This window comes from Parasteatoda tepidariorum, chromosome 9 (assembly GCF_982258835.1).
Source record: "Parasteatoda tepidariorum strain Cologne lab strain chromosome 9, Ptep-v5.0, whole genome shotgun sequence".
Classification (NCBI taxonomy): Eukaryota; Metazoa; Arthropoda; class Arachnida; order Araneae; family Theridiidae; genus Parasteatoda; species Parasteatoda tepidariorum.
In genome coordinates, this window is record NC_141763.1 from 33,368,041 (window position 1) to 33,380,706 (window position 12,666).

The 12,666-nt window shown below is 27.6% G+C and overlaps 1 protein-coding gene and 1 long non-coding RNA gene across 2 annotated transcripts in view; one reads left to right on the forward strand and one right to left on the reverse strand.

Annotated features, from left to right (window-relative positions):
• The first annotated feature begins 495 nt into the window (after window positions 1-495).
• The window catches only part of LOC107448774 (uncharacterized), a 101,840-nt gene continuing 89,669 nt past the window's right edge, over window positions 496-12,666 (forward strand). Inside the window, exon 1 of the mRNA XM_087151244.1 lies at window positions 496-697. The gene's annotated coding sequence lies outside the window, so the exon portion shown is untranslated. The remainder of the gene's footprint in view (window positions 698-12,666) is intronic.
• Window positions 7,617-12,248, reverse strand: LOC147803487 (uncharacterized). The gene is made up of 3 exons (XR_015429128.1): window positions 11,814-12,248; window positions 9,502-9,648; window positions 7,617-7,794 (listed from the first exon to the last, which is right to left on the reverse strand). It is a non-coding gene; the product is annotated as an uncharacterized LOC147803487 (long non-coding RNA).

The following is a 12,666-nucleotide window of genomic DNA, read 5'->3' on the forward strand; positions in this document are numbered from 1 at the left end:
TTTTTAATTCAGGATACTTCGATACTTGTACAAATTTCCAAAATTCAGTAATCGACGTCGACTTATATTTTAATTGTCAAGCTTGATCTTCTAGCATCTCTATTAATTCTAATTCTCCGAATGCTTTTTGTGTCATAATTATATTGGAAATGGAAAACTCACCTTTCATATTTGTTCTCAGTAATTTAAAAGACATTTTGAAACACATACGAAACGATAATAATTTTTTTTAAATATAATAACACAAAAATTAAAAATGAACTCGGGTACATTTATGGAGAGCCACAAATAATCCTTGAAAGATCTTGCTATAGAAAAGTTTTTCTAATTCATTTCTCTTAATTTTTATTCACTTTTTCCTTTGCCACTGTTTCAAAATGCTTTAGTTGTTTCTCTTTCAACGACCGAAGAAACCCAAATTTCGTCAACAGTCAATTCAATTAGTAAGAGGCTTAAAGCGTTTCCAGGAACGAATCATTCACTTTGCTGCGATGTATCACTCATTTCTCAGCTGCATCCCGTTAATTAAGACTTAAGTGTTCCTTAATCTGGGAACTTAGACGATGAACGATGCATAATTTCAAATGTGAGAAGATTCTTGTCTGGTTGCAGAACATGCCTTTCTCTGGTTTTTCTAAATGAAGGAAGTACGTCATGATTTTTCCACAAATCTTTTTTCGCTGCAGTGAAACGATAAGTAAGTTTTTCTTTGTTTTTCTACTTCCAAACTGATTATTAAGTCATTACTATGAATTTTTTAGTTTATTTTTTAATTTTTTTCTTTCCTGCGGCATTTCCCAAACAAATTTATTTTCAACTGCCGAATTGAAATAATATGACTTCAAAGGCTTGATAATTCAAAAGACTTTGGCTAATTCAAATAAAAAAGCCTCTTATTAATTTATATTAAGTTTATTTAACAGCTTATGTTGGATTTTTGCATGTATTACAATGATGGGATTTCCATAGTAGGGAAGTTGGGATTTAACACAGATTTATCTAGCCATGAAAATAGGAAAAAGTCACTCATATTTGCTGGCTCCTGATATTTAAACAGGGATTCTGAAAGGGATAGGTTGCAAGAATATCCTTAGCCTAATTATATATATATGAATAATATGTCTTTAAAGGCTAGATAATTTAAGAGACTTAGGCTGATTCAGATAAAATGGAATTTTATTAAGTTATATTAAGTATTGAAAACATTTTTCTCTGGAGTTTTGCATCTATTACATTAATGATTTCTCTAGCAGGAATGTTGGAAATTGGCCTAGATTTATCTAGCCATGAAAATAAATATAAGAAAAAGCCACGAATTCTCGGTGCTCTTGATATTTAAAGAGGGGTTCTGAAAGGGAGGTGGTTGCAAGAATATACTTATCTTAATGAAACGTCATTCAATTGATAAAATTTAGAGATTTTGATTCGCTAAAAGGATAGCGCCACTCTGACGCTGGGAAGTTTTGGGGACTATTTTAATGCGTACTTAATCGACGAATTATTGCCCATTAACTTCAGAAAATAATCTTTTATCTGGCCTTATCTGGTTTTTCTTTACTTTTTACGGCTCTTTGTGAGAGACCGATTTCTGTATCTTAAACTTGATAAGAAACATCAAACTTTATGTTGCATTCATACAAAAACTTGATCTTGCCTAATTAGGGGGTCGAGATTTAAATTTATGAAACCTTTTTGAATTTAAAAACTGCATAGAAACGCATGCCTGCAAACGTTGTCACACGCCGCTAGAAACATTTCCCTATTATGACCTGTTTCGATGCACACGAAAAGTTCGTAATAGTGAAGTTCCTTTAGTGTAGTATTTCCGGGCACGGGTTCCTATGCCCCAACTCCCCAAGAAGTTTGTTGCAACATTTATGTATTACGTTTTTAAACTTTTGCATTTTGACAAAAATAGACTAAAAATATCATTTGGAAAAAACTGTGGTTTGGATAGTTGTTGTTGTAGTTCATTTACGTCGCACTAGAGCTGCATAATGGGCTATTGGCAACGGTCTGGGACGACCTGCACGCGAAGTCGAGCACTTTACGGTAGAACAGTTTAACGAGGACCAATACCGCACATCCTCTGTCCCTAAGCAGAGAAATCCAAGTAATCACCCACCCGCACACTGACCGCAGCCAGTGATGCCTGACTTCGGTGATCTGCTGGGAACTGTGTCTTAACGATCAGTTCACTGCGGACGCGGCTTAGAGAGAGAGAGAAACTGATTTGAAATCAGCGATGTGAAAATAATCAAGATCCCTTAAAAAAAATCTTATGCACACAAAAAAATATTGTTCCCAGGCGTAATCATTTAATATTTTCCTATGACTATAAAAATTAAAATATAATTGTGTATCTGCAAGACAGCACTTCTTCAGAGGACGCACTGTCTGCAAACACACGGGAGTCTTTCTGTTCTCAGTGGAATTAATCAAAACTGACAGTGCCCCGAGGCCCCATAATGAATAGACAAAAAAAAAAAAATCATTACCATATAATTGAAAAACACTGAAAATAATGAAAAGAAAACACTACTTAAAAATACATAACGTGAGACCTACTAATAAAATTCCTCCTTCTGAATCAAAATATAAATATATAACAGTTACAGTTAGATAAATCACTTCAAAAAAAATTTTTTTTAATTGCCGAATCAGTAAGAAAGAATTACAACTAAGTGTTGAAAATCCTGAAAAAAGAAACAAAAATATTCAATAAGCAAAGAGAAATTTTTTTTTCTTCAAGTGCTGCCATCTGCTTTTGGAAAAGAAATCCTTAATTTTAACCACATAGGCCTGTTAATGCGGGCTTCAATATCGGCCAAACTATTTTAATGCATTTAAAATATTTTGAATCAAAATATCAAAATTATGGTAATTAAAAGGAAAATTATTTTTTTTGGAGTAATCTTGAAATTCCAAATAGCTGATAAAAAATCTGTTCTATTTTATATAATATTACTACATATAAATTTAAATCTAAGAATTTGACCAAAAACACTATTCTTAAAAATCTTAAAGGCTGTAATTAAAATGTGTTAAACTAATTACATTAAATTTAAAATCTTTTCTTTTATCGTATAAACTAATGAAAATTTTACTGTTGAGAATTTTAATATTGAGATCTGAGAAATATGCACAATAATCTTCTGAGTTAGTTTTAATTAAATTTACTTCTTCAGGATAAATATCATTAATTAAATCAAAATCATTACAATCAAAGATGATTAAATCATCAATAAACCTCAACCCAAATAATAAGTTATTTTGTAGAAATTTATGTTCATAATAATGTAAGGAAATATTTGCTAAGTTGATGATTTTTTTATACCATATGACCCGTTGCGTGGGTTAAAGGGGTCCTGCAGATAGACTTGTTCAGAGGTCTGCTATGGTTAACAAGCTACCTGATCAATTGTTTTGTTATAATAAACGTTTAGAAAAAATTTTAAAAAATTAAAAAATGTAACAACAAGAATTTTTCAACTTGTCCCGCAGCCCATTCAGACCAAATTTCAGATTCCAGCAAATTTATTTTTTGCAAACAGAAAAATATTATTTATCTTATTGAATGTAAAACGTGCTCACTTAAATATATTGGACACAAACAGGTACTGAGTTAAATAAACGAATTAATAGTCATAGATCTGTCATAAAAAAACTTTCATAAACATGATAATTCTGATGTAGAAATTGGTCATTTTCAAAAGCATTCTTTTAAAAATATTTATATTCTCATTCTTAAATGTAATGAGGATTTAAATTTGAGATTAGATCATGAAAAATATTTTTATTTGTAAATTAAAAACTTTAAGCCCCTAATAAACTAAGTGAAGAAGGTAACCTTGATTTAAAGAGTGTGTGCATATATAAAAAATTGTGTATTTTTAATAATAAATTTTCATATAAATTGAAAGGATGCAGGGGTAGACGTAAAGGTAATATTAATAAAAACTTTAATTTGGTTGCATACATGGCAGTACTTTTACTTTCGTTACTTGTACCGCCGGTACAAGTAAAAAGTACGTACTTTTACTTGTACTTCGTTACTTTTTAAATTTAGTACTTTTACCTGTACTTTCGTTACTTTTTTAGGGAAAAAGTAAAAGTATTTGTAACGGAAATATCGAATGAAATCGTTACTTTTTTCTAAAACTCGGTAAGCTTTCTTAAAAAAAAAATAATAATAAATAAATAAAAAAAAAAGCTGTGAATGCAATATATATGCATTCACAGCTAACTTCGTTTTTAAATACCTTCTGTTTCAACTTATACACACATTCAATTATTTTTTACTAACTCAAAGATCACAAGGCTATATGAAACCCCGTGTTTGCTTTGTTTATGTTTGTATTTTTAAAACGCGTTTCTAAAGAGTAAAACAATTTTAAATCAATGGTAATTTAATTAAACAAAAATAATAAACTAAAAATTAAAGTCAATAGATAAAATTTCTTTTTCGTGCAAATCCATATAAAGTTTGATATTAAAATTATATTTGATTTTAAAATTATATTATACGATTATATTATAAAACTATATTATAATATTCCTCCGAATTTAAAAATAAATTAATATCCATAACTTTCAAAATTAAAAATAAATAAATAAATAACAACAATTTTGCAAAAACATTAAAGAACATAAGAATATTATTCAATAAAATTTTAGGTTACTTTGAATTTTCGATTTCCTAAAAATGTTCTTTTAAATCGTTACTTTTTTTGTTTAGTACTTGTACTTTTACTTGTACTTTTTACTCGTTACTTTTTAAAATAAGAACTTTTTACTTTTTACTCGTTACTTTTTTTAAAAATACTTGTACTTTTACTCGTTACTTTTTAAAAGTAACGTTGCCATATATGTTTGGTTGTCTTCAAAAATATGTGTTAATTGAATGTTAATGAAATTAAGATTAGAAGAGCTTCATTTTCAGTATTAAAAATTCAATGTTAAAATGGATGATTAAAGAACAATTAAAACTTGTAAAATTTTAACTCCTGAATTTAAAAATATTGTTTTAGATCTTATTAAATTTAAACTTGTTATCAACAATTTTGATCTATTAAATGTTTCAAAAATTAATAAAGAATTTTGTGTTACTAATTTTCTTGATAAAGATTTTGAAAAGGGTTTACTACTAATGATTGTTAATAAACTTTCTGAATATTTCCCAGTTAAAGATAAGATCGGGGTTTCTGTTTGTTTTAGATATTGTAAGACCTTAAAGAAAAGAATTTGTAATTATAATTTTTGTTCTAAGAATTTAAAGGATTTAGAGGATATTTGTTTATGTGAGCAAGAGCATTTCAAAGATTTTGTTAATACCGATTACAGACATATTGTCAAGAATAATGGCAAGAAAAAAATATCATTTGGGTTTTATTCTTGCTTCAATCAGTAAGGATTTAGACAGTTTCATTGCAAAATGCTCAAGAAAATTTAATTGGCCTGTAGAAGAATTTAGTGAATGGAAGTTTTATGTATTGTATAATTTCAAATTGAATTTTTTGAACAATGATATTAAATACCAAGGTTTGTATTTGAATTCCGAAATTATTAAATCTATCAGGGAATTGAGACAAAATTTTATTATTTGTATTGCTGATAAAGCATCAAATAATTTTTGCTTTATTTGCAAAAAAATTTTTAAACAGTTAATGAGTAAAGAATATGATAACAATAATACTTTCGTCAAAATTAATAACTCTAAAAGGGAACTTGATAATAGAATTTTAGCTTTTTCCAAGAAAATAGAATTAAAACCCAATAATTTTAATTACCCTTATTTATTTCCTACTATTAAATTTCACAAAACATCAGTTAAATTTAGATTTGTAACTTGTAGTATGTAGTACTGGATGTTATAATTCTGTTTTTGGTAAAAGTTTTTTTAAATATTATTTTAAACAAGATTATTTCAAATGATAAGCATTTTATTATTAATAACAATCAAGATGCTATTAACTATTTAAATAACAATAATGTTAATAATATTCTTAATATACTGTTATAATATTTAAAATTTCTTCATTAGTATGCCACGCAATAATTTAAAAAATATTTGTTTGGAAATTTTTGACAATTATTTGATTAATGACGACATTAATAAAGAGGATTGGTTAAATTTATGTAAAGTTAATATTTTCGAAAATTATTTTTTTAATGGTATTAGCTTTTACAGGTAAATTAAGGGTATTTCAATGGGTAATTGTTATTCAAGTGCCTTTGAAAATATTTTCTTACATTATTATTAAGGCCCGGATTTTGATGACATTTGCATTTTTGGACATTTTTTGTCCTTTAAAGCATTTTTTTAGATTTATAGGGTATTTTTTTTTAATTTTGGGGCGTATTTTGCATTTTAAAGCATTTTTTAAGTTTTTTGTTAATTTTTTCCAATTTTTATTAATTTTTGGGGCATTTTTATTGCATTTCATGTTGTAACTCTCAATTCCACCTGCATGCCATTATGTTATTGATCGATATAAAATCTTTAGAAGTAATTCCTTGTTACAGCTTTCTCATTTTCTCTGTAAGAGTAAAAATTTACTTTCAGACAAGAGACGCTAGTTTACATTTCAAATTATCAAAAAACATTTAATAATCCAATCCCAAGTAGCACAATTCACAAAAACGATATCGTAAAAACTTAGCTTTGAACATTGTACAATATCGTAACGAAATATTGTACTATATAAAAATGGACCCCTTTTATAACGTATATTCAATATTGCAAAACAATATTGTTCGATATTGTAAAAACGTTGGGGAACGTCGATCGACATCTCTCTGCATTTACAAACGTTGTACTATGCCGCCCGACATCGTCATCACGATATTCAAAAAACAAATGCTGCGGAATGCCGACTATCGCCAAAATTACGTTATTTTAGAAAATAAAAATTAGTTTTTGAAATTATTCATGCCTGCTTGTAACCTGGAAAAAGCTGATAACAAAACCGTTCTAGCTTGTTTAAAATTAAATTATTTGTTATTACCAAAACTTATAGAATTTTAAAATCTGCAGCTTAGTTATTAATATTTAATAAGTTTCGGTAGGCAGGTATATTTTATTATTATTCTAGAAAATAAACTAGAAAGTAAATAGTTTTGTTAAGATATTTTTTCTTTTTCAGGGTACAAGCAGCCATTTATACTGTGAAATAATTTTAATATTTTAAGTGATTTGTGCAATAATTTTTACAGCATCTATATTTTACTATGTAGATTAAAATTACAATATGTTTAATTTAAAACTATAAACTTTTTGCTGTGACGTTTTAGTATTATATAATCTGTATTTTACTAAAATAGTATGCATGGAAAACAAAATTCCTTATCTTCTCAGCATCATGTTCGATTTTAAAAAAACTGATTAAAAAGATTTAAAAAAAAGCAATTTTTACACTGATGTTGTCATAATAAAATAATAGGAGTCACTTCCTCAGATTTCTGATTTAAAAAAGGGTAAGCATGGTAGAATAAGCTGCGATTTATTTACTTATAGCCTTTGTCCATTAAAGTGTAGCCAAAATATCTATTAGGGCATGAACGGTTGTCAAATGAGTAAATGAAATATAATTTTTATTAAACAGTAAAGAATAATATACTAATTTCTATAATTTATTGTTTTCTTTAATACAACCAATTGTTTCTAAAACAAAACTGCGTCAGTAGAGGCAAACTTAGTCTTCCTGCCTTCCCGGTCGTTGACGGTGGCAAGAACTTCAAATTTTTCAGCTTTTTCTAGTCTGCAAGTTTCTTTAAACAGTCTGAAGGTAGTAGCTGAAAAAAAATAACACATGAACTGTGGTTAATTTTAATATTTTTAAATTAAAAGACAAATAGTTATATTGAAAACATTACATGAACTAAAGTAGACATAAGTATAACCCAAGTACTACTAGCAGCGTTTATGCTAATCCCTAGGTTGATAATTCTTTTGTATACAATCAGAGCAGTTTTTATGTTTTCAGGAGCACTGGGCCTGTTTTTATATGGGAGACCTTTACGAGTAAGTTTATAACATATGGAAAATATTATATTTTATAATATAATAGATGGGATAAAAAATATTTCTTTGAATAATTTTTAAAAATTATTTGGTCACCTTTCGATGCCGGGTTCCAATCCCAGTATCGGCTGGGATTGGAACCCGGCTAGTCAATACAAATTCCACATCTAACATGTGCTTACCACAGTGCTGATTCAGATAGAGTGAAGTATTTTGTAAAGGTACCGCTAAGTGGTAATAAATTTGACTTGGACACAGATCCCTGTTCCTTAACTATTAAAACAAAGTTTCAATTAGCAAACCATAATTTTAATTAAAAAGTGAGATTTTTTTCTCTTGATTTTTAATAAGACAAAATAAATGCAACAGACTGTGTTTATAAATGTAGTCATTCATCAATAAATAAATATTTAATCTATATATTTTTATATTAAAATATTCATTTTTAATCTTATATCAAAATAAATAAGTTAAGCTAAAAAAATTTTAAAAAAAATCTATGTACTTATTGGAATTTTTTTGCCACAAAATTTCTTAATAGAAAATATGATAACGTCAAAGATAGTATAAACATATTATGAGAGAAAAAATTCCAGTTACCAGTTAATAACTCTACTGCCTCAAATAGACTTTGAAAGGGAAGAATGACACTATATCAGGAATGACACTATATCAAAAAAACATCTGAATTCATCAGCCCCCCTTTTTCCCTTCTATTTTTGACATATTAGGGTAATTTCCTTCTAATATAACCTCAAGCTTTAGAAATATACATTTTCCACTAATAAAATATAATGTAGATTTTAATTTCATGCTTTTTCAATCAAAAGGAAGAATTTAAATTAACATTATTTGAATTTTTTTTTGTTGAAAAAAATCATATTTATTAATTACTTTCTACAGCTATGCAAGTCTATATTAAGGCAGCATTAAATGTGTACTTTAATCTGTACACATTTAATGCTATCCAATCAATCTCAAGAATCAAAAAGATTGTTATAAATGTAATTTCAAATGTGTTGGAATTTAACACACACCAAGAAAGAAAGTAATTTCAATAACTAAAATTAATTAATGCAGCAATTTATTTAAAATAAATTTTAAAACTAAGAAAAGAAAACAATAAAAGTATCAATAATTTAAAACACTGTTTTTTAACTTTCAAAATCAATGATTTTTAAAAAAAAATCATTTGATTTAAATCAAGCTGTTTTAAACCAACAAACCCTGATAGCTAGAAGTTGAGAAAAGAACCGATGAAAAATATTACAAAACTTTAAGAGTGGCTAATTTTTGAACTTTGAAACATACAATGCTGTAAAATGTAAAAGTATTAGAGTTTAGAATACAAACTAAGCAAAATAAAACAGGAAGGACCAGGGTAATTAGTTTAAGGAATAACTGATCCATTTCAGTGCAAGATAATGAAAAAGTAAAGTCTTATTACAAATTTTAAAATTCTATGTCTATAAAATTACCCAAGATGGCGTTTGTAACAGCTGAGAGGCTTTCAAAACACTGTTTCTCTTTTCATTCTAATTTACAATACGTCATCGCCAATTCCAAGATGGTGCTGAAGTAAAAGAGCATAGATAGCCTTTACAGATGGTTTCAAAATAACATATCTGAAAGAAGGAAAAAAAATATATATATATATATGATTTTATAAACATTACAAAATGTATCTCATATTTTATCCTCAATTAAGACCATACAAGTAACACGGGCATGGGATTGATGAAGGAAGGAATTATCTAAATTTTTCATTTTTATAATATATTATTTATGACTTCAGTCACTTTTCACTAAAAGAGTTCTTGCATTAGTTCTTTACTTTGTATATGAGAAGCTTTCAAAGCAATTGCCTTTGAATAAATATATTAAACATTGCAGTATCAGATTGTATGTTTACAAATCCAATTATCACAAATTCTAAGTATAAATTGTGTGCGGAGAAATACCTATACCATCAAAACACTTATCACAGTCATATTTGACTTAAGAATCACATAAGTTAAAATATGTTGCAAAGTTGGGACATATTCAGCTATGGATTGCTTTTCATTATGTACGGGGTATCTGCGACTTTTAAGATTTTCAAATCCCTGACTTTCCATCAATAATTCCAAGAAGCTGTCATGACTTACCGAAGTTACTATTTTCTCCGACAAAATCACAACAATAAATTTAAAAAGGCAATATAATAACATTAATTGAAATGATAGGTATACCCAAAGCTGTTATACTCTGAATCCCCGAGGCAGAATTTTTTCGAGCTATCTGCGACAAAACTCTCTAGCACTAATATCCTTCTGCAAGATACCTTTCATAATGATAAACATGTATGCTGCTAATTTAAAATAACAAAAGCTAATTTAAAAAAAAAAAAAAAAACTATATAACTTTTTTTAAATTTAATGTGTAATTTTGATTATAACATTACATGTAACATTTCTGCATTTTGTTGGGAGGCGGGGGACACAGAAATTATTTCCTTCACCTTTTGTAACTAATAATCACAATAAAAAAAATTGCAAATCATTAAATACGCGGTAGTACTTGGCAAAAAAAAAAAAAAGATTGACGAAAATTCACACGAATCGGTCGCCTCAAATGAGTGTTTCGTTTCTAGATTAGACTGTTGTATGAAAATATCGTATAAAAAATATCAGATTTAAAAACTATGGAGAAATCAGCAGCAATAACTGATAAAATTCAACACACACAGATTCCAATTTTTCAGGTTGTTTATCGGGATATTTAAAATCAACGTGAAAATCAACATCAATAACTGACGAAAATACAACAGAAAAAATACATCAATTTACGCTACTATCAGCGTATATTGAGCATGTCAAAAAGTTATTATTTAAAGGCATGATTAAAATATAACTGGTAAATTTCTGTCAAAAAATAAATAAAGGTAATTTTCGTCATTTTTCAAGTCTTTTAGACATTTTTTTAGTCCGAGAGGAGCAGACAAATTGTTATAGTGCACAGAACCAATAAAAGTAAACAAGATCTTTGGGAATATCAGAATTGAATAATGTGATATAATTTAATAGTTAACAAACTTGGACTAAAAAAAAAGAAGAAGAGGAAATTGGCGTAATTCTAGCAAATATATATACACATATCAAAACCCCGTCCGAAATTATTCATTACTTGATTAATGAGCTATTCGGTTTGGTAAGTAAGATGTAGACATATAAAATTTTCATGATTCAATTCTTATTTTTGTAATTTAAACATTACATATATATATATATATATATATATATATTAATTTAATACATTAAACATAATAATTAAACATATATAGCTGCAAACTTGTACGGTTGAGAAAAAAACTTCTTACTAGCAGCAATATTAGACATCTTATTAAATCTTCAGTAGACATATTAAATCAATCTAGTAGACATACTAAATCATCAATTTAAAATTTCGAAACAAAAAAACATTTCAATCTACCATGACAAATTAATAATTAAAAAATATGCAAATATGATCTATTTGTTAGCTCGCCTGGCTCTTAAATTTTTAATTAGTTTAAGTATTAAAAAATATTTTTCATCGAACGTACAAGTTGCAGGTGTGAAAAAATATAAACATAAGCATGTCAGAAGGCTTAACACCTCCAAACATACTATAAAATTTCGCCACTGTTTGTGAATATGAGAATTGAATAATGTGATATAATTAAATAGTTAAGCAGCCTGGACATGAAAAAGGAGGAAATCAATGTAATTCTCGCAATAATATAATTATACATATTAAAAACAGAACATACCTGCCAAGATCAGAGAATTCGCTCACTTCAACAAGGTGCATTAATTCTCCTTCATCTTCAGCTGGTTTGAGTTTTCGGGCTCGCTAAATCGAAATCATTTTAATTCCACTTACATTATGCGCTAAGATATAAATCTTATGAGACGAAATTAGATTTAAATATAAGAAGACAAAGATAAATAGACGGCAGGTGTAGCGGAAAATGATAAACAGCATCTTAACGGGTTACGGTTCCGAGTGGTGAATATCACAGATTTCAGTATTTAGTGAAAACGATCGATGCCGTGACAAAAACACGATTACAATATTGATATCAAATATTGTCCGTTTTTGTTCGGATATCTCTAAATTTATATTTTAAATTTATTTTTTGGAATTATAACAATTTGACGTCATTTTTTGTCTTTTAAATGATTAATTTTGATTTAAGAACACAATAAAGTTTTAAATGAAAATTTTACAAACAGATTTTTAATGTGAAATCGACGGGAATCGTACAATATCGTACACACAATTTCGGGTTTCGCCAATATTGACAATGTCGGTTGATGTAGACCAAAGCTGTTACAATATCCCTGTGCTACTTGGGATGTAATTCTGATATTTAGTAATATTATGAGATGGAAGTTGTTATATTCATTAAAGTTTTCATACAAAATGAAAATGTTCTGGAATCAATATATTTTCCTCTTTTTTTGTTATTTTAGGATATAAAACATATTTTTCAAACTTTAATAAATGTAGAACAAGTATTGCATTGCTTTATATCTTTTTAAATGACTCATAATAATTTTAAAGAGTAAAGCATTATTTTAATTCAATATTTTTACTTTATTTAAGTCAGGTCATAAGGC